General features: G+C 36.8%; 1 pseudogene; it reads left to right on the plus strand.

Moving 5' to 3' along the window:
* The first annotated feature begins 7,964 nt into the window (after positions 1-7,964).
* On the plus strand, positions 7,965-22,739 carry LOC121036483 (nuclear ubiquitous casein and cyclin-dependent kinase substrate 1-like; annotated as a pseudogene).
* Positions 22,740-24,202: the final 1,463 nt, after the last annotated feature.

Raw genomic sequence — 24,202 nt, forward strand, 5'->3', positions numbered from 1 at the left:
AAAGTTTTGAACAGCAATAAAGACCTCCGAAGATGGACTGTGTCTCTCTAATGCTTTTTTTTTTTTTTAATGTTTATTTATTTTTGGGAGAGAGAGCACAAGCAGGAGAGGGGCAGAGAGACAGGGGAACAGAAGATCCGAAGCAGGCTCTGCACTGAAAGCTGAGAGCCTGGTGTGGGGCTTGAACTCACAAACCATGAGATCATCACCTGAGCCAAAGTCAGACGCTTTACCAACTGAGTCACCCTGATACCCCTCTAATGATTTTAATTAAAAGTTAGATGTCACTGAGCTTTAAGGAGTGGTAAAATAATAATAAAGTACAGATTTTAAATAAAAACTATAAGAAAAATTCTTACTGCTTAAAAACTGCATTTAAAAAATCTTAACCTGGTTCTTTAGAATGGCTTTATCATTTTACATTTTCTTTTTTAGACCACAAGTTCTGCTGTATTCTTACCCGTTCACTCACACACGCTTACCATCATCTATCAATCAATGTAATAAAGTAACATCAAATAAATACATTACCACATGGGATCAGTGATTTTCTGTTGCAAGCCTGTCAGCAAAAAAATAAAGTCAGTTTCTTTTCAAAGTCAGTTTTTCTAAACAGACCATGACCATTGTAAATGACAGTAAGGCATCTTAAGTGCTTAGCAGAGAGGCTAAACTTTTGGCTCACTGGTTGCTTTTATAATCTACACTTGCTATCATCATGAGGTCTAGTTTAGGTTGCCTTAAGAATTACCTAACTCAGTGGGTAGGTAAATTATGCTGTTATAAATTATGAATACAGTGCAAAACTATACAGGCATTTTAATGAGACAGATATTTATATACTGACTAGAAAGATGCTCATGATATGATATCTTAAGGGAGGTTCCCAGGAAACACACTCTGGGAGAAGGAGAGACGTGTGCAGAATGTTTACTGGGGAGTGAGGAAGTGAGAAAGGAAGGGAGAAGGAGAATCTGACCTGTAATGGGATTATAACTGACACCTTAATTGATACGACAGAAAAATTTGACCTGGGATGGTCCTTCAAGAGTTACACCAAAATGTGGCAAAGCAAGGATGAGGATTGTGTTTCCACATTTCTCAGTCATTGGTCATGACCTTCCTTGAAAGGGAACACAAACTTCAGGTAAGGGAAATCCCTGTGGCCGAGGGTAGCTCCTAGTTTGAAGTAGAGCTAAAACTGTCAGCAGCTGTCATCCCCAACTTCCATAAGTGACTCATTTAGCCCTGATGTACCATACTATTTACCACAGTCATGTTGCATTTCTCAGTTGGCTTCCTTTTTAGTTCACCCCGTTTGGGAAATGCTTCTTCAAGACTATGGCTGGTCAAATTTCCTAGGAAAAGTTAGAAAAGGAGAGTTAGTTGGATGGGTTACAAGCCCTCAATGAAGCTATGGATCTATATGTCATAACTGATAATCATCACACCCATTTCGAGAATCCGTTCTATATTGCCTTCACTCTTGGCAAGCATCTCTGCTATAGAGGTGTCTTACCTGGAGGGATGGCCCAGACCTATAATCATGAGCCACTGATTAACAAATGTTTTTTGCACTGTGATTCTTTACTTGTGCCTTTAGCATTAAAACCAGGCCTGGAGGGGCCCCTGGGTGGCTCAGTCAGTTAAGTGTCTGACTTCAGCTCAGGTCATGATCTTGCAGTCCATGGGTTTGAGTGCCTTGTCAGGTTCTGTGCTGACGGCTCAGAACCTGGAGCCTGCTTCCGATTCTAGGTCTCTCTCTCTCTCTCTCTCTCTCTCTCTCTCTGCTCCTCCCCTCCCCCTCCCTCCCTCCTCCCCCCTCTCAAAAATAAATATTAATTTGTTTTAAACCAGTCCTAGAAGCACTCAGAAGACCTACCTCCTCCTTACTGTTAGAATTAATTACTCCCATGAGCATGGTGACTCCTCTTTTTGTCTGCTAGTCTCTTAGAGCATGGAGCACAAAGTAACTGGGTGGCAGTCATAGTATCAGGTTGGATGATACTCTTATTGCCTCCCATGTATGAGGACCTCTGGAAGTGCAGAGTTTCCGTTTGCATAACAGGGGAACAATTTCCTCAGTGGGTCGTTGGGAATGCTGATGTTAAACAGTGCCACTTCTGCTTCTGTACTTACATATTTCACCTGCCAGAGAGACAGCACCATATTGTGGTCATTGATTTAAGTCGTACTCCACATCTTCTCAGGTTATCATCTTATGCTAGATCCTTAGGTGTGTGTATGTGTGTGTATTTCCCAGTTTATTGACACATAACATATCTAAGTTTAAGGTATCCAGTGTGATGATTTGATACATGTATATATTGCAAAATGCTTATCACAATAAGGTTAGTTAACATATCCTCTGTTTTGTTGCTCACATAATTACTGTTTTGTTGCTTTTGTTTTGGTGAGAACATTAAAACTCCATACTCACAGCAAATTGCAAGTATACCACATACTATTGTTAGCTATATTTACCATGCACTACACTAGATCCCCAGAACTCAATTGTCTTGTAACTGAAAGTTTGTACCCTTTGACCAATATCGTTCCATTCCCCTCACTCCTTAGCCATTCTACTGACAACCGCCATTCTACTCTTTGTTTCTATGAGTTCGATGTGTTTAGACTCCATATGTAAATGATACACTTATTTTATGTAGCAAAATGGCCTCAAATTCCATCCATGCTGTTGCACATGGCAGGATTTTCTTCTCTTTTTTTATGGCTGAATAATATTCTGTTGTAAGTCCCTGGCTTACTTTTTTACCTTTATGATGGTGTGAAAGCAATACACATATGGTAGAAACCGTACTTCAAATCTTGAATTTTGATCTTTTGAGCTAACGATATGTGGTACTTACCTATCTCATGAATCTGGGCAGTCGCAGCGAGCTGCAGCTCCCAGTCAGTCACATGATCATGAGGGGAAACAACGGATCCACTGACAACCATTCTGTGTTTTGCTCTCATTACAGTATTCAATAAATTACACAAGATATTGAACAGTTTATTATAAAGTGGACCTTTGTGTTAGATGATTTTGCCAAACTGTAAGTGTTCTGAGCACATTTAAGATAGGCTAGGTTAAGCTATTTGTTTGGTAGTTTAGATGTATTTTTGACTTACAATATTTTCAGTTGATGATGAGCTGATCAGGATATAATTCCCATCATAAGTCAAGGAAGATTTATGTGTTTGTGTGTATATCTATCTATAGGCCACATTTTCTTTTTCCATTTACTCATCACTGGACACTTAGGTTGTTTCCAGATCTTAGCTATTGTGAATAATGCTAAGCTGTGCTTTTAAGGAGCCAACGTGCCAAGATATCAGGCTGACAAATTCTGGGTGGTGCAATACATGATATAATAAGTGGATCTCACAGCTGTGTCCATTTACACACCACTTTTAGTTTAAAGTAGTTTCTTTATTCTGAAACAATATTATATAATATTTCATGTTGGTGGATCAAATATGCCACAAGTTCGCAAAAGTGTTAGTCGTGGTTTTCTTAGGGGTAAAGGCAAATATATATTACAAAGAATATTTATCAGTACCAGGCAAAATGATTTTCTTTCCCTTTCAGGGTAGTTAACAGTAAGTTTTTTGAGTTCTAGAGGACTTAGAGACATTTCCCTCGGGGTAAAAGATAAAAGATTGCTTCTCAAAACCCCTGCTGCTGGAAAGCAACAGAGTAATTGACAAGCCCCTTTGTATTCTGAAGGCAGCAAACTTAACAATTTGGAATACTGTTTCAACCCATTTACAAGGTGACATAAAAGATTGCTGGTACGGAGTGGACTCTGGGCAAAAAGGTGTCTGTAGCGGAAAGATATCTTTGGAATATATATTTTGTTACTATTAGAGACCAAGACTAGAGGGCTAAAATAAAAGATTTTTTTTTTTACTTATTAATCTTTAAACTTTAGGAATAATTAGTCTTTTTTTTTTAAAGAGTCAATCAAAACAGAATTATTCAAATCAAATTTAGATTGTATCTGTCACTTGGCTACTGGCACAACCTCCCTCACTTAGTTCATCCAGGGCAAAGATATATTTCAGATATTGGAAAAATTTTTATACCAGTTCCCCCAAAGTTTTATATTTTGATTCTAAAATCTCTTTCTCTCAATCTCCTTTTTTTTTTTTTTTTTTTACATTTTATCGGACATTCTTATTTCAACTCTGAGTTTTCTACCTGCAGAGATTTATTTATTTATGACGGTATTTATTGCATGATTCACTGTCACTAGTTTTCATTTTTCCATGTCAGCTAATCTGTACATGGATATAGGTCATATGGATTTAACTTCTTGAGCAGTGAGGAGATCGGTTGCAGTGCCATCATGATGTCTTTTTCTCCATGGAATTTGTGTATATTTTGAATGACTGCACCTGCCCACAGTGGGGGTGAGGGACTTCTTTGCAGGGGCTTTGGGCTTATTACTCCTGACTCTCTTCAGGAGGACTAAGGGGAGTTGTCGAAGCAGTAGGAGAGCAGGTGACAGCTCTCTGTAGTTGCAGGCTAGCTGAGAGTGTGCCCGCCAGTTACAAACTAAAACAAACAAGATCTTTTCAGTTTACTACTTATCTACTTGACCTTGCTGACACCTCATAATCACAGGATCCCATCTTTCAAAATTATGTGCATATGATGTCTGTGATCTCACTTCCTCCTCCCTTTTTTCTCTGTTACTTAAATTGTTGCTTCCTGTCTTCTGTGCTTCACTAAGCCCATTAATTTCCCTCTGTAGAAAGGTAACACTCTGTCACCCTAACTATCTCAGAAGAGGGAATGCCAAGGCAAACCAGAGCTGGAGAAGGAGACTTCGATGGCAGAGAAATATCCTAGGCCTCTGAATTTAACTAAATGTGTGTCATTGGGGTTTCAAAGATCAGAATAATTAACCACTTTGCAAAAAATCTTACAAAGAAGGATTGTAAGTTATTGAATCAGGAATTGATGTTGGTAACTGTTTAGTCTATTCACATCACAGATGAGAAAAGAAATGTAGAAATATTAACCACATTTCTTATGGCCACGCAATCCTACAAGTAAAAAGTTCTGTGATCTGGAGCATACGTAAAATAGAATTGAAGGCTGGCATAGAAGCTGTAAGGTCAGGCTCTCAGAGTGACCTTTGGTGCCTAAGATACATAGGCCACTGAGTCAGAGGCTCTCCAGTATCCTGGATGGATCTATAGGTCAGAAAACCCTTCTAAGTCCAACTTTAGGTCCACAGGCTTGTCTGTCCGCACTTCTGGAACTTCATGATCGATAATGACATTAGGCCCTATCTTCCCAGACTTAATCCTAACATTAAAGAAAACATCCTATGCCACACAAAATTCTTCTGACTCTTCATTAGAAAGTACTTGTTTTTATTCAGGGTTCCATCTTTGGGGTAGGGGTGGAACAGAGAGAGAAAGAGAAGAAGAAGAAAAAAAGAGACCCTTGGTTCATGGGCAGTTCATTCTCAGGATATTCCCATAAAGAAGGTACGTGAAAATTATCCAAAGGACTTTGTTAGACTACATATAATTTGCTCATAGTTGAGCTCGATTCTCCTCCAATAATGTTTCTCAACCCTGGCTGTGTTTTAGACTGAGAAAGAGAGTTCTAAAATAACACCTATGGCCAGGCCCTACCCCAGCCGAATTAAATCGGATGCCCTCAGGATGAGCTCTAGACATCAGTATTTAATATCAAAGAGATTCTCATGTGTAACCACAGTTGAGAATTTGAGAACCCCTTCCTGGAACAACATGTGTCTAATGCCCCCGCTATCCCATTGAAAATCCCAGTGATTTTGAGCCATGGTTACTAATTGAAGAAAGTTGAAGCAGAAAAAATGTCTGAGGACCATCACTCTCACTGTTTTGTTAAGGATGGGGCAAGAGCCTGATTTGAAGCTAACACGATGATGGAATTAAAAATATAATTTACCTCATAATCACTATTATTGCAGAGCACTATTAATGAATAATTATTTCTCTCACATTTGTTAGAAACAAGATAAGTATTTTGCCATTTTATTTTAATAGCTAGATTTATTTTTGTGGGAAAGTGGTATCTTTACAAGTGAAAATTTTAGTTTCTTGAGGCTAACATCACTATTGACATTAAGTGATATAAATGAAAAATTGTAAAGAATTTAAAGAGACAGGGAAGCTATTTTTAAATTTATATAAAATTGGAAATCGAAACATTCAAATTTATAGTTACATATGAAAATAAGATTATTTAAAATTTACCTCCATGTTATGAGGTCTCATAATGTAGAGAAACTACTTTGTTTAAAGGAGCAAATGTACAAATAGGTGCTAATTACTGTTGGAAATAGATTGCTTAGATGAGTCTCATCCTTATAAATATTTTCTAAAAACATAAAATTTGAAACTATATTTCTAAAATTTAATATAGAAAATGATCAAGAAATGAAAATTATGTATTTTTGGTATTACTTTCTGTTTCTATTTTTTAGAAGCAAGATTTCGACTTCTCCCTCTTGTGTTATCCTATCTATATCAGAAGTTCAAAAGTGGGTACAATTTTGTGTTCTCCCCAGGAGACATTTGGCAATATGTGAAGACAGTTTTGACTGTCACACTGAGGGAAAACAGAGCAACTGGCATTTTGTAGGTCAAAGCCACATGTGCTGCTAAATATCCCATAATATGAGCAGTCTCGCAAAGAGAGAAAAAGATCTGGCCCAAAGTGTCAATAGCATGAGGCTTAATTGTTTTGCTTTTTTAAAAATTTCTTTTTTTTAAGGTTCATTTATTTATTTTGAGAGGGAGAGAAAGAGAGAGAGAGAGAGAGAGCGAGCTTGAGTAGGGGAGGGGCAGAGAGAGAAGGAGAACCTCAAACAGGCTTTGGGCTGCCAGTACAGAGTCCGATGCAGGGCTTGAACTCATAAACTGTGAGATATGACCTGAGCCTAAATCAAGAATTGGACGCATAACTGACTGAGCCACCCAGGCTGGCCCCAAGTCTTAGTTGTTTTAAATTAACTTGTTAAAAGCTTCATATTATCTTTAAAAAGCCAAAAAATTAGGACACCTGGGTGGCTCAGTCGGTTAAGCTCCGACTTCAGCTCAAGTCATGATCTTACTGTTCATGAGTTGGAGCCCCGCATCAGGCTTGCTGCTGTCAGTGCAGAGCCTGCTTTGGATCCTCTCTCCTGTGGTCTCTCTCTCTGCTCCACCCTCTGTCCTGCACTCTCTGTCTCTCTCTGCTCCACCCCAGCTCTCTCAAAAATAAACATTTTTTTAAAAAGCCAATAAATTGATGTTTCAATCAATAATGCAATTTAATAACTATTTATAAATGGCAGAGTATCAACTTGAGTATCTAAAATAATATCTATACTTTGTCGAAACTAAAACAGGTATGTATCAAATATCTGCTAGAATGTCCATATCTTGTTTGTTATTGTCTAAAGTCACATATGTAATCTCTCTTCACTGGTAGAAAAGAGCAGGTGCATATGCTGTGTGATGACTGCTGTGAATGAGCTTGCTCAATGGGCATTCCAATCCCCAGCCCACTTTTAGCATATGAAACCAACAAAAATATACAACAAACTGCAGTTCCTCGATGTAATTTATAGTCCTAGTTCTAGATGTGATTTTATGTGTGTAACTATATATATCTAGTTGTAGATATAATTTATATATGCATTGTTACATATATATGAACAGTCTTAAATGCAGGTTAAATGCAACAAACAGGATTTTTAGAGCAATACTAAAAAGTCAGTGAGGAAAAGAATGGCTTAAAGATCATGTTAAAGAGGCAGGTGGAGGCCCAGAGATGCAAGGAGTTGTAGATCCAGCAAAGTGTTTGGATTTTAGTGTAAGTGTAAAAGGAAACAAATGAAGGGGTTTTTGTGGGTGTGTGTATGTGAGACTCCATATGGACATGTTGAAAGATGACGAGTTAATGTGTAAGAATGGACTGGGTGGTGGAAGAGGGGAAAGAGGCAGCCTGGTTAAGGGTTTTCCCAGTAGCTCAGGTGGACCAGGAGAAAGCAGTAGAGCTCAAGTAGGGACGATGGATCAAAGAGCTCTTCGGAGCTAGAATCAATAGGGTTGGGAGGAGGATTAGATATAATGGGGTGAGTATTATGGGTTGAATTGTGTCCCCCCAAAAGAGGTGTCAAAGTCCTAACTCCCACTACCTCATAATGTGACCTTGTTTTGGAAATAGGGTCTTTGCAGATGTGCCCTAGTTAATATCATTAGGGTGGACTCTGAATCCAATACAGCTGGTGTTCTTATAACAAGAGGGAAATTTGGACAGAGATACAAACACACAGAGGAGAAGACCACGTGACGATGGAGGCAGAGACAGGAGTTTCCCTGGCACAGGGCAAGGAACACCAAGGATGGCTGGCAAACCCCAGAAGCCTGAAGAGACAAGGAAGGATTCCCTCCTACAGGTTTCAGAAGGAAGCAGCCCTGCTGGCACCTGGATTTTAGAGATTTATGACCCCCAGCATGGCCAAAAGATAAATCTATGTTGCTTAAGCCCACCAGCTTGTGGTACTTTGTTATAGAAGTCCTAGGAAACTAATATCGTTGAGGGAGAAAGAAGCATGATGCATTCTCAAAATACAACTGACTTTTGGTCCGTGAATAGTTTCTGAAAGTTTCCTTTTTTTTGTGAAGCCTTCACAAAACATGTGAAGCTTATTTTCACTTTCCCCTTTATGATCTCCGCTAACCCCTTGTACTTGCCCTGCTCTTTTTGGCACTCTTGAATTGATGAAAAATTATTATCATCCCATCTTGTGATAGAGACTGGGGAGAGACAAAGACCACTAAAGCAGAGCTCTGTATTCAAGTTCCCTTAATCATAAACTTTTAATATAAGTGTGTTTATACCATTGAAGTATAAGGCTATGAATTCTCAGAATTTGTAAGTACACTCAGTCAGGGCTGGACACATAGTATGTAATGGAAATAATTTTAAAGACAATAATGCTGTGTAGTATTGTACAAACATTAATAAAACTAGAAGGCGTCAGATGAGAACTGGGTGTTGTATGGAAACCAATTTGACAATAAATTTCATATTAAAAAAACTAGAAGGTATCAAAAAGGCAATTAAAAATAAGCTTTGAGTTAAAAAAAATGCCTGAATTATTCATACCTCTATTGCTTACTAGCTGTATGATTATAGGATATTAATTTCTACCTTTATATTTTATGAGAATTAAATGAGTATTTGAACTATTTATTACAGGCCAGGCATATGGGAAATAGTAATACATGGTGCCTTATATTAATATTATTAATATTTCTATTTGTTGAATGGAATTGAACTAATAAATATGTAAAATGTCTCTTGTGCTAGCTGAAGTTAGGATGACATCTTCAGTATAATCTTCCAACTCTGCAGTTGGTCTATTGTGGATTCTTCCAATTATGTGTTTTCCAGGAGTGTGCCTGAATGAATTTCTGAGTACCTTAATGAGTTAGTCTTATTCCACAATTATTCCTTTAGGAATTTCTTATATCTTTTCTTAATTATTTACTACACTGTACATTTACTCAAATTACTTATAAGTTGGTTACCAATTTAATGTTACATTTTCCTGTACTTTGTTCTTATCCATGTTTTCTGTTTATTACATGACTAGAATTACTTTTATCCTGTTTATGTTTTTATTTTTCCTATTTAAAACAAAATAAGATCTTGTCTGCTGCTTACTTATGAATTATTTTTTGAAACATTATGGCATTTGATCATGAATTTTTCTCATCTGTTTTACCATTTCTCTACACTATCACTTCATTTTTTTCTCTCCCAGATCTCTTGATCAATATATGTTAATGATTAAAATAACATATTTCATGAAAATTGGTTTTAAAAACAGCTATGGAGTGTTATATAAAGGAATCCCCCATGGCACAAAAACGGACACTCAGATCAATGGAACAGAATAGAGAACCCAGAAATGGACGCAGAAATATATGGCCAACTAATCTGTGACAAAGCAGGAAAGAATATCCAATGGAATAAAGACAGTCTCTTTAGCAAGTGGTGCTGGGAAAACTGGACAGCAACATGAAGAAGAATGAACCTGGACCACTTTCTCACACCATACACAAAAATAAACTCAAAATGGATGAAAGACCTAAATGTAAGACAGGAAGCCATCAAAATCCTCGAGGAGAAAGCAAGCAAAAACCTCTTTGACCTTGGCTGCAGCAACTTCTTATTCAACACGTCTCCGGAGGCAAGGGAAACAAACGCTAAAATGAACTATTGGGACCTCATCAAAATAAAAAGCTGCACGTGAAGGAAACCGTCAGCAAAACTAAAAGGCAACCGACAAAATGGGAGAAGATATTTGCAAACGACATATCAGATAAAGGGTTAGTATCCAAAATCTATAAAGAATTTATCCAACTCAGCACCCAAAAAACAAATAATCCAGTGAAGAAATGGGCAAAAGACGTGAATAGACACTTCTCCAAAGAAGACATCCAGATGGCCAACCGACACATGAAAAAATGCTCAACATCACTCATCATCAGGGAAATACAAATTAAAACCACAATGAGATACCACCTTATACCTGTCAGAATGGGGAACATTAACACCTCAGACAACAATAGATGTTGGCAAGGATGCAGAGAAAGAGGATCTCTTTTGCATTGCTGGTGGGAATGCAAGCTGGTGCAGTCACTCTGGAAAACAGTATGGAAGGTCCTCAAAAAATTAAAAATAGAACTACCCTATGACTCAGCAATTGCACTACTAGGTATTTATCCAAGGGATACAGGTGTGCTGTTTTGAAGGGACACATGCACCCCAATGTTGATAGCAGCACTATCAACAATAGCCAAAGTATGGAAAGAGCCCAAATGTCCATCGACGGATGAATAGATAAAGAAGATGTGGTATATATATATACAATGGAGTATTACTCAGCAATCAGAAAGAATGAAATCTTGTCATTTGCAACTACGTGGATAGAACTAGAGGGTATTATGCTAAGTGAAATTAGTCAGAGAAAGACAAATATCATATGACTTCACTCATATGAGGACTTTAAGACACAGAACAGATGAACATAAGGGAAGGGAAGCAAAAATAATATAAAAACAGGGAAGGGGCCAAAACATAAGAGACTCTTAAATATGGAGAACAAACAGAGGGTTACTGGAGGGGTTGTGGGAGAGGGGATGGGCTAAATGGGTAACAGGCATTAAGGAATCTACTTCTGAAATCATTGTTGCACTATATGCTAACTAATTTGGATGTAAATTAAAAAAAATAAAATGAAAAAAAAAGATTAAAAATAAAAAAAAATAAAAAAAGGAATCCCCCAAAGAACTCATGTAGTTACAAAAAAACCAAGAGAAATTATGGATATGTTAATTAGCTTGATTGTAATAATCATTTCACAACATATACATATATCAAACATGTTTTACACCATAAGTATATATAACTTTTGTCAATTGTACCTCAATGAAGCTAGAAAAATACTGGCTTAGTTGCTATGAAAGTTTACTAATTTGGCAACTGTAATTCTGAGATGGAACTATGTTCTTACTTTTAAACAATAATAAATTGTTTTATTATTTATCTATTTTACCTAGGAAATAATTCTACAAGTATGATACCTTAAATGGGTACTTTGTTACCAAAATCCAAGAAATGGATTTTGTGTACTTTTCAATATGCCCATTTAAAACATTTAGTGGAATTATTTGCTTATCGATTTACTGATTTAACCAGAAGTTTGTATCTATGGCATGTTATACGATCAGGTGCTCATGTTCATTTTTTAAAACTAGACACATCATTAGCAAGTATCAGCATAAGGTCAATAGCTGGAAATACTGGTTCATTAACTTTATTGATGCTGTGTCAGTGGAATTCATGTGATTAATTTTAGTTTAGTCCATGAATTTTTATTTATTTATAACTTTTCCTTTTTTTGTCTTCTACCCTAGCCTACACTCAAGAAAGCATTACCTTATATTTTCCTATAACACTATAATATTTAATTTTACATTTTTCTTGAATCCACCTAAAATTTATATTTGTGAAAAGTCTGAGGTGAGAGCTAACTTATTTGTCCAAATATTCAACTAATTTGCCAAGACCATTTATGAATAATGTTTCTTTTCTTCCCTGATATTAAGTGCCATCTTTTCCAAATACTTAATCATGGGCCTCTTTCTGAATGTTGTATTTAGTTTTATGGGTTTCATTGTCTATTCTTACATAAATACCATGGTACTTTTAAAGTATATTTGACATTTGGTAGGTAGGACAGATTCTCCTTATTGTTCATCTTCAAATTCCTACAGATTTATCTTTTATATGAAATGTAGAATCAGTCGACAAAATTCTATTAAATCCTAATGGATATTGATTTTACTATTTTACATTGCATCGACATTTTGTATTAATTAAGAAAAACTATGGTGAGACTTACCATCAATGAAGATGTTACATGTATTTATTCAGGAATTCTTGTGCCATTCCGTATATTTTTATAATTTTCTCTTTAGAAGTCAAAATACTTTTTTTTCAGTTTTTAAATTTCTATTCTATTCTATCTCTAAATATATTTCTTTTTCATTCTGATATTTTATTTAATCCTTCTCTTACTTATTTTCCCTGAGTCACTCTTATCTAACATTTTTTGTTATTATCCTAAATATTTTCATGTAATTCAGTTTTTGTTTTGTTGGTCGTGTTTGAATTTTTAATTTTATAAATTTTAGTACATTTTTACATTTTGTTTTCTGAGAATTTACTCTGAAAATTTTCTACTATCATAAGTTGAATACTCGTGTTTCTAATGAAGTATATCCCTAAGCACTTTACATTTGTTGTTATCACTGTGGAAGTGATTTTCTGTCTTCTATTGGCAGGATTTAGAAAAACTATTGATATTTTATACATTGTACTTTAATCCTAAAGTGCTAAACCCACTTTATTTGTTTTATTATAAATATAGTGGCTTTCCCCTCTCACATATATTAATAATATATACAAAATTATCTTTCCAGTTTCACTTCTTTTCTTATTTATTTTATTTATTTCTTATTCTTATTTTATTGCATTGCCTAAAACCTCAAATATAGTGATAGATAGTAATAGCGATAGCAGAAATTACAGTTCTGTTTCTGACTTTAGTAGGAAAGTGTAGAATGTTTTCCATTAGCTGTTTCAAGCATTATATACATCTTGGACTTCCAATAAACATGCAGTGTTAGAATAAGAGAATTTTATTATCTTCCTAGTTTGCCAGATTTTTAATCTGTTTTTTGATTTGTTTTACTTGAATGGTTATTGAGTTTTATACTTGTTTTTTGCGTTAAAGTGATTATAACTTGTATGCATAAAATACTTTTCTTAATTTTTACTTTTGGGGCTTTCTTCCTTGACTTGATATGTGGTCATTCTTTGTAAATACTGTATGTGCATTTCAATTTAATGTGTATTGCATTTTGAATGCAGTAGTGTTTACTTTTTATGTTACTTAATTCGTCCTTTTGTCTTGTAAATATTGGTCTATTTTATCTACTAGTTTCTGGAAAAAGTACGCTGAATTTCCCATGATGGTTGTAAGAGTGTTAATTTCCCCTTTTGTTAGGTTCAAAAAGTTTCACAGTTTTTAAATCATTTTCTTGGGCGGATCATTTCTTTTCCAGCATGAAATATCCCACTTTGTATTTTCTGGTGATCCTAACCTTAAATTTTAGTTTTTGACATTAATGATACCACATTATTTTATGTATATTTAAAAAGCAAAACTCCAGTCAGTAAATCAATTCCATGAGAGGCATTACCAGTATAGTACTTAGACTTCAGGAAATGTAGCTGATGACTGATTATACATGAAGGGATGTAAAAAAAAAAAAAAAGATAAAAATATGATAAGGAGTTGCATTAGTAAAAAATAAAATGATATTTTCAGGAACAAGCAAAGGAGGCTAATGAGTTTTGTTTTGTTGATATTAAGATTGTGGCAAAGATATTTCTTTAAAAATTTTTTTAATGTTTATTTTTGAGAGACAGAGAGAGACAGAATGCAAGCAGAAGAGAGAGAAGAGAAGAAGAGAGAGGGGGAGACACAGAATCTGAAGCAGGCTCCAGGCTCTGAGCTGTCAGTACAGAGCCCAATGTGGGGCTCGAACCCATGAACCGTGAGATCATGATCTGAACTGAAGCTGGACGCTCAACTGACTGAGCGTCCCAGGTGCCCCTGGCAAAGATATTTCTATTATGCCTTTGCAAATGGAGTTTTAGAACTCAAGTTCACCCTGATAAAATGCTCAAAATAATTTTTGAATTTTTTTCAAGAATTTAGTTATCATCCAGGAATTCAACAATCCATCTTCCCCCCGCCCCCCCACCTTTACTTCCCTAGCATTTAAATAAAGTGTCTGGGATATAGTAAGACCTCAATCAAGGCATGTTAACTTGAACTGGGAGGGAGGCAGCTTTCTGATTCATACCTAACATTAATAGTACTACTTTTCTTCATAATATATCCCTGCTCTACTTGGCTTAAGCAACACAGGAAGAAGGGAAATTTACTAAAAGTTTTTCATGGTCTTCAGTGAAGCAGCTTTCCTAGTTTTTAATGCAACAAAGAGGTCTAAGAGAGAATGTAGAGGGAGATAAAGCAGGAACAGAAACCAGATGGCAGTATGTAAGAGACTACAAAAAGAAAACATACGCTTTGGATATAAAATCTTTCAAATAATTTTGTCAGCAAATAATTCTTGTCTTTCCAATAAATTTGTCAGCAAATAATTCTATCAGCAGGGGGAAGGTAGCTATTGGGAGCCATAGGTCAAGTGACATTTGTTTTCAAGGAAAATAGAGAGTGGGAGGAATAGTGCTGAACATAAACTACAGAGTTAGAAATTGAAAGCATAGGGACAGAATTTGAAAATACATAAATGGAAGGGTGATTTAAATAGCGCTCAGAAGAGCAGAAAGCCAAGGATTAAATCCTGGGATGGGGAATACGAAGGTCCCTTCAAGGTGATAGAGGAAAAACAGTGAGGTGTGTGGGCAACTAAGAGCTTAAATACCCATGAGGTCAGAAACCTCTGGCGTTCTCATCATCAGGGAAAACAAAAATGATTTGATATGTGTTGTAAGCAGATGTAATTCCCAGGGTCAAACAAAATTCTAAGTCTTCCACTTCCCTTTCTTTATTCCTTTTCAACTTAGAATCCCCACACACAACCCTTACTCACATCCTCCATGCCCTGATAGTGATTCGCTCATATGGAGGTCTGTATTTCATCTCCTCATGCATCTGAGTCAACTTTCAGACAAGGAGGGCCCCTCAGCACAGACTAGGCTACAGTGCAGTGTTTTGGAGTCTAGGCCAAGATCAGGGAAGAGGCCAGGCTATAGAGATTGAAGCCAATCAAATGAGAGGAAACTTACAGGGGAGTAATTTACAGCCAAGTCACAGACTGGCCAACTCAGTCACTGTTCAGAAGAAGCCACACAAAGAGAATTAAAAAGCCAGGAGAAGAGAGGGAGAGTCTTTAAACGTGGGGGACTAAAGAAAGACTCTGAGTGTAAAAAGGACTAGTTGCTTTTTAAAGGGCACTTCAGGCCTACAGCATGTGCATGTAAGGAGTTGCTAAAAGCTTAGACTCTGACCTGTTTCCCTACTGTGTTTTTTGCTCCAAAACTGTCTGCTCAACCCTGATCCTCCCCACTTATCTCAGCTTTGTATTGGGGGGGGGGGGGGGAAACAAGGAATGTCTAATTAAAATGTATAATAGACAGCCTCCATAAGTAATAATTTGTAAGCTTAAAAGGATTTTTGTGTTTTGTTTTGTTTTCCAAACCCAGATGACTGTCTAATCAGTAGAATGTGTTGGAGGAAGTGAGCAAAACCCTGGCCTGAATGTTGGTAAATTGGACCAGTTAACTTGTGGCTTCAATTTAACTATGTTTGAATCAGAAATCTGTATTTTATTAGTCCAGGCCTTTTCTAATTTTGCATTTTCTTTATTTTCCTTTACTTTCTCCTTAGTTCTCAGTAAAGTTATTTTCAGATTTTAGCTTTGTTAAGCAAGGAGCAAGATGGGAAGTGAGTTTTTTGTCCACTTTTGGGTCTTGCAGCAAGTAGACAACCTGGTGTCCCTTGAGGCTGAAATAAAGCCAAAAGAGAACCAAGAAGGAGGTGTAAATCCTGGGAAGAGAAAAATCATTCACACAGCCATGGTTTTTGTCTGTGATGATCTCGGTCTTAATCTACTCTGGCTGCTATAAAAGAATACCATATACTGGGTGCCTTATAAACAATAGAAACTTATTTCTCATATCTCAAAGTTCTGGAGGCTGGGAAGTCCAAGATGAAGGCACCGGAATATTTGCTGGTGAGGTTCTGCTTCCTGGTTCATATATGGTTGTCTTTTCTTTTTTTTCTTCTTCTTTTTTTAATGTTATATGTTTATTTATTTATTTTTGAGAGAGAGAGAGAGAGAGAGAGAGAGAGAGAGAGAGAAAGACAGAGAGAGAGAGAATGCGCACAAGTGGGGCAGGGGCAGAGAGAGGGGAGACAGCATCTGAAGTAGGCTCCAGGCTTCCACTTGTCAGTGCCGAGCCTGACATAGGGCTCAAACCCGTGAACTGTGAGATGATGACCTGAGCCAAAGTTGGATGCTTAACTGACTGATCCACCCAGTCGCTCCTATATATGGTTGTCTTTTCAATGTCTGTGTCCATGCGTGGTGGCAAGGGATCTCTCTGGGGTCTCTTTTTAATAAAACATTAATTCCATTCATGAGAACTCCACCCTCATGATCTAATCACCTGCCAGAGGACCCACCTCCAAATACTATCACACTGTGTGTTAGGTTTCAACATACAAAGTTTTGGGGGACACAGTCTATAGCAATCTTCCATGTAGACTTTTCTTTTTTATTCCACAGAATTTTTCTGTATTTATTTCTAAAATCTAGCTTTTTGTAATACTATTTTAAGAACCTGGCTGCATAGTCTTACTAAAATAGTTTTCAAGATAGGAGGCAAAATCTACATATTTATCAAGCTCTTCCCATGATGCTTAAACTTCCAGCAAGGCACACTCTACATGACAGTGAAGTAAAACTCTGAACAAGTCCTATTTTGTTTTTGTGCTTTCATTAAACTATTTGAGAATTGAAAAGGATTCAACTTGAAGAACATGACTTCAGTTATTTCATGAGGGCTAGGGATTTCCCAAACAAAAAAAATCTCCCTGTTATATCACCGATGAACAGTTTTCAACAGTTGATTTTTTTCTTCCATATTAATTTTCCTAATGTTCTTCCAGATGATAAAGAAAAGGAACCATACTAAGTTCAAACAGTATGTAACTTCCATGTTGCTACAAAGGGCCATATTTCATTCTTTCTCATTGCCACGTAGTACTCCATTGTGTATATAAACCACAATTTCTTTATCCATTCATCAGTTGATGGACATTTAGGCTTTTTCCACAGTTTGGCTATTGTTGAGAGTGCTGCTATAAACATTGGGGTACAAGTGCCCCTATGCATCAGTACTCCTGGATCCCTTGGGTAAATTCCTAGCAGTGCTACTGCTGGGTCATAGGGTAGGTCTATTTTTAATTTTTTGAGGAAACTTTGTTCCTGGAGATGGAACTGGAGAGTGGATGGAACTGGAGAGTGTTATGCTAAGTGAAATAAGCCATACAGAGAAAGACAGATACCATATGTTTTTACTCTTATGTGGATCCTGAGAAACTTAACAGAAACCCATGGGGGAGGGGAAGGAAAAAAAAGAAAAAAAAAGAAGTTAGAGTGGGAGAGAGAGCCAAAGCTTAAGAGACTCTTAAAAACTGAGAACAAACTGAGGGTTGATGGGGGGTGGGAGGGAGGTAAGTGTAGGTGATGGGCATTGAAGAGGGCATCTTTTGGGATGAGAACTGGGTATTGTATGGAAACTAATTTGACAATAAATTTCATATAATATAAAAAAAAAACCCAGTATGTAACTTAATTATCCAGTTAGCTATCTGCCATGACATATGGGGCATAGGACATCTGAGATTACAACGCTTAGAAAATAGTGAAAGTTCACCAAATAGTTATCTGCTGACTGACAAGAAGAGAAACATTTTATAAGGAAGAAGAGATGAAATTGAGTTATGTGGTCACTAAAAACAAACCACTTATAATTTGGCTTTGACCTTCCCAGAAATATTTCACTGTGTTGCCTCTTAGTAGCTTCATGACGTATGATTCTACCTCCTATTACATTTTTTAAAGTATAATTTTTTATAATTTTTTAAATGTTTATTCGTTTTTGAGAGAGACAGAGCATGAGTGGGGGAGGGGCCAAGGGAGAGAGGGAGACACAGAACTCGAAGCAAGCTCCAGGCTCTGAGCTGTCAGCACAGAACCCAATGCAGGGCTTGAACTCATGAACTGTGAGATCGTGATCTGAGCCAAAATGGGATGCTTAACCAACTGAGCCACCCAGGCACCCCTGAAGTATAATTTTTATTCAGGGAAATACACTCATCTTAAATGTAGAGTAAATGACAAATGCATATGCTTGTATTATCCTCATCCCTATCAAGATGGAATATTTTCAGCATCCTAGGAACTGTCTTCCTTTTCTTTCTGAGTCAATTAAACCCTCAGAGGCAACTATAGTCTAATTTTTATCGTGACATTAATTTTGTCTGTTATAAAAATTCATGTAAATGGGAATAAATTTTGGAATCATCCAAGTTCTTAGGTCATTCTTTTTATTACTGAGTAGTATTCCATTGTATGACTATGCTATTTATTTATTTTGCTAATGAAGAATATCTGTATTGTTTCTAGCTTTGAGCTATTATGAATAAAACCATTATGAATATTTTTAAAGAAATGTTTTGTTTGACATACATTTCAGTTTACTTGGTCAAATACCAATGAATGGGATTGCTAAATTAAAGGACAAATCTAGGTTTAACTTTGTAAGAACTAGCCATTTTCCACCAGCAATGTCTGAGAATTTTGGTTGCTCCAAAATGTCAGTATTTCAGGTTATCAAACATTTTAAACATTTTAACCATTCTAGTTTGTGAAATGACATCTCATTGTATTTTGAATTTTCATTTCCTTGATGACTTATGATTCAGAGCATTTTGTAATGTATTTATTTGCCTTTTGTATATCTTCCTTATTTTCCTTTGTATGGTGTTTATTCAAGTCTTATGCCCATTTAAAATTTTTTGGTTCTTTTATTGTTGTTAATTAATTATAAGAGATCTTTATATATCCTGGATATAATTTCTTTACAAGTGTTCTGAATATCTTTCCCAGGCTGTGGCTTGCCTTTTCTTTTTTTACCAGGTGTTTTTAGATGAGCAACTGTTTCAATTTTGATGGAATCCAATTTATCTTTTTGTTTTCTTTTGGTGTTTCATGCATTTTATGTTCTAGCTAAGAAACTTAAAGGGCTTAGAGAAATTTTCCAACAATTTTTTCTCTAAGTTTTATAATTTTGGTGTGTATTTTTAGATCTACAACCCATCTCCAATTATCTTTTTTGAATGTAGTAAAATAGTGGTATAGGAGTCAATGTCCTCTTTTCCTTAGGAATGTTGCCTATTTTAGCATTTTTTTGTCAGGAAGATTTTTATTCTTCACTATATTGCATTTAAAGTCTTTGTAGAAAATTCATTAATTGAGTATATATTAGGTCTATTTCTAAGTCTTTTTAGTTTTATTGAATGTATTTTTTTCATCCTTACACCAATCTACATTGTCTTGATTAATGCACCTTATTCTAAATCTTAAAGTCACATAATATAAATCCTCCAATGTCATCTTTGTCAAGATTGTTTTAGACCATTTGGATACACATGTTTACCTACACAATTTAGAATCACTTTCCCAGATTCTACCAAAAAACTGCAAAAAAATTTCATGGAATCACACTGAATCCAAAGGACACTATGGGACATCTTAGCAATATTGACCCTTGCAATATATTAATTAAATATATTTTTCACTTATTTAGATAGTTCTTAATTTCTTTTCATCAGTGATTTTGCAGTTTTCTGTGTATAGGAGGTACAGATCCAACTCTGAGACAGATTAACTTGCAGAAAGCTTACTACAGAGTGTTCTCTTGCAGTAAATACCTACCTATGGTGAAAGTAGTGGAAGTGAGATTGATTATTAAGAGAAGTTGGGTGAAAAGGCATCAGCTCATCTGATGGGAATATCAAAGTCTGGGACAGACCTTCAAAGTTGTCCTGAACTGGAGCAAAGTGGCCAGATGTTTATGGCCCTGAATCAATCAGTTGTTGGTCTCAGGTTGCACCAGGAGGAGATGTAGCCTTGGATGAATTTGCTCTCTCTAGCTAAGAGCAGTGTGCAGAGAGGACTCACATATGACAGCTATCTGCTACCAACACTTCCAGCAGCTAGGAGCATAATTCATTCCTTCAGTACTAAAGGGCTGGTATGCTGGGTTGCACAGGACTGCATCTATATTTCACTATATTTCATCATCCATGCCACTTAAATTCACTTGCTTCATGAAATTTCTGGGAACAGATCTATTAGGACTCCTATGGGCCTTATTTCCCAGAGGAAATATGTTCTAGGAAGTTTTGTGCTGAAGCCAACCTCTTGGCCACAACTGCTACTCATCATCTCCATCTATTCTAGCCATTCAAGATTTTCCTCACCTTTGGCTAGAAAATAAACTCATTTAGAAACTTTACTTAGTGGTATGATGAAGAACCTCATATCTGAAGGTACTGAGAGCCTGGTCACGATGCCATTCTTTGCATGTGGCTGCTACACTTATTCACTAACTGGTAAGATTGTGCAAATTGGGCACCAAAACATATTCAAGTGTGTCCTCTGAGCACTAAACTTGTTCCTCTGTTGTGTAACAGTAGCTCTAGCTCCTTGTGATAATCAAGGACACTACCCCTTAGGTCCATGATTCCTCTGTGTTTCTGCTTTTTTTTTCTGGGCATGAGTTCAGAATTCTCAGGTAATTGCCAGAGAATAAAATCTATTGAAACTCTTGCTGGTACCAATTAGAACAGCTAACCATTCGGAAAATCAGGATCTGCAAAGACCTTTACTGACGTCAGTGTTGCAAAGACCTGATGCAGGAGTTAAGAAAAGTGATGATAAGCAGGTAAACACTTTCACTTTTACATCTTGATTTCTAGACCCATGATTTCTATTAATTGAAGACATAGCATCATACACTGGTTGCAAATTAAGAGTATATATTGCATCCTTGAAGGCGGTGCTCATCTTCACATAATAACATATCTGAGCTTGTGCCTCAGTCACAACTTCAATAAGCCACTCTATTAAAAGGTCAGTCCAGCAGCTTCTGGTGGTGGTATATGCATTAAGATCAGTGGACTCCATTGTTGTGTGCCCACTGCCATACTTCTCACTGTAAAATTAGTCCTTTGGTTTTGCTTGTCCATTGTTTATGCTTGAAGATATAATGCTCTGTAGACATTTGGGTATTGGAGCTAGTTGAGGTTTTATGAAGCAGAAAATATACAGAATATATGTCAATGCTAGTCAAGATGAATCACCGCCAGGGTGAAGGGGGTCTAATGTCAAACTGACACTAAGTGGCTCTTTGGTGTTTTCTTCAAATGGTGCCATATTGGGAGTTGAACATTGTTCTGTGTTTCTGACAGATTGGATATATGTTTTTGTTAATTGGAATGTCTAGTCTACTGGCATTTAATATAATTATCAGGACTGGTTTGATTCATCCATTTTGAAGACACGGGGGAGTGGGGGCAGTGGGGTGCTTAATCATCTGATTAAGGGGTGCTGAATCAAGGGGGGGGTCTGACAAGCCAGCAGCTTGGGGTTCTGCAGCCACAGCCCCAAATGCCAAAGTTGAAGGTGCGTGGCACCACGTGCGTGGGGTGGGGTGGGTGGGTGGATCCTGGTCTTTGGCTTCTGGATTTGGACCTGTTTTGGCAACAAACACGTCTCAGCCTGTCAGAAATCAAAAGGTCATTGATTCTTCAGTGTCAGGAGTCTGATGATGCTGATTAAGATTATGGAAGAGATTCAGGCTCTTCCAGCTAAGAAAATTTGACCATCTCTCCAAGAAGCTAAAAGTAACAAGCAGTCTGGAAAGAATTCACAGGAATACAGAGAGGACTCAGAAGAAAAATATGTGAAGACCAAGAAGGATGATTCTCACTCTGCATAAGACAGTGAAGATGAAAGAGATCCTAAAAATGTGCACCAGCAACAGCAGGCAGCCTCTTAAGCAGCTTCCAGACACAAAGAGATGTTCATGGAAGATGTGAGCAATGGAGAAGAGCAAGAAGAGGAGTCAGAGGCACCATTCCAGGAGAAAGATTCAGGCAGCAATGATGGTTTCCTAGTGGAAGATGTTGATGATAGTGACTATGGCAGCTCAAAGAAGAAAAAGAAAATGATGGTTAAGAAGTCCAAAGCTGAGAGAAAAGAAAAGAAAACTCCCAGACCCAGGCCAAAGGCTACAGTGATGCTAAGCCCTGTGAAAGACAAAAGGAAAAGCAGGTGGCCCCATAGCTTCAAAGGCTTCAAGGGAAAAGATTCCTTCTCTTAAAGAAGAAGTCAAGGAACCAGAAAGCCTTCCAGAAAAGAAATCCTCTGAAGGCCCTCCACTGGAGAAATCTGGGGACAAAGGGTCTGAAGATGAAGCCTGGTCTGGGGAGGATTGAAAAAGTGATGATGGTTTGGGAGGAGATTTTATTTAAAAAAAAAGAAAAAAGAGGGAAAAAGAAAGAAAACCTACTTACCATACAACATGTTTTCGGCTATGGCTTCACGCATGGGCTTTCAATGTTTTGTTTTGTTTTGTTTTGTTTTGTTTTTCCTTTTCTTGAATATAACATTCTCTCTCTCCCTCCCTCTTAAAGAAAATCATTGTATTTTTTGTCTATTGGTTTTCATTATCTTTTTGTCTATTGGTTTTCTCTTTGCCATCACCACTTTTTCTATTCCTTCCCAATGAAAGCCATGTCAATGTAATCACTGGATTGACTGCTTCGTCTTTTTATTTATTTATTTTTAATTTTTTTTCAACGTTTTTTATTTATTTTTGGGACAGAGAGAGACAGAGCATGAACGGGGGAGGGGCAGAGAGAGAGGGAGACACAGAATCGGAAACAGGCTCCAGGCTCCGAGTCATCAGCCCAGAGCCTGACGCGGGGCTCGAACTCACGGACCGCGAGATCGTGACCTGGCTGAAGTCGGACGCTTAACCGACTGCGCCACCCAGGCGCCCCTCGTCTTTTTATTTTTAATGGAAGGTATACCACAGTTGTAAAGCAGTAAGATTTGAGATGAACGCTACAGAAATTTTGCTTTTTCTGAACGGTAGCAAGTTGAACAGCAATCAAAACACGTAGAAGGATTTTAATTAAAAATGATTGCTGGACTTAGAAAAAATAAGTTGTCATCTAATACAAGATTATATATCAATATGCACAAGTATAGATGTCTAAAAATAATCAGGATGTTGAACTTCCACTTACTGGGCAGTTAGGAGATAAAGCTGAATCCTGAATTGTTACTAAAAGTGTTCATATTTTTTGCCTTGGGAGCAGGGCAGAGAATGGTATTACCTGACCTTGTTTGAGACTGTGGGTTTTTGCTTTTGTTTTTTGTTTTTAATTTCAAGTCACTTGTTATCCCAAAGAGAACTGGAACCAGTCCAGCTACAGTCTTTCAGGGACTTGAAAAAAGAAAAAAAAAAAAAGGTGAGGGCTGCCGAAACTTAAATCACTCAGTTTCCTATTTCACTTTATAATGGTTCATGTTTTTGAATATATATGTATGTATTCTGTTTCTTGGATAAAACTTTACCAAGGATCAGAAAAAACCCAAAACCTAGAATTTAAATGGCAAGATCTGTACCCCAGAGTGGATTTCTTCTTAGCTGACAACATTTAGGTTTTAAGAAAATAAAATACCAATCAATGTGAACCTCAAATACAGACCCTTGAGATTTTCCCTTATAAAGACAGAAAATTGAAATTATTTTATGTCATAAATATGCACTCAGATGATCCCCCCAATAATATAATTATGATTATGGTTGGGTTTAAGTTTTCATCTTGTTATTGGTTTTCTATGTTACCATTTGGTCTTTCATTTTTTCCCCATTGCTTGGTATCAGGAG

Source organism: Herpailurus yagouaroundi, unplaced genomic scaffold, assembly GCF_014898765.1.
Source record: "Herpailurus yagouaroundi ecotype Mexico unplaced genomic scaffold, PumYag 162, whole genome shotgun sequence".
Taxonomy (NCBI): Eukaryota; Metazoa; Chordata; class Mammalia; order Carnivora; family Felidae; genus Herpailurus; species Herpailurus yagouaroundi.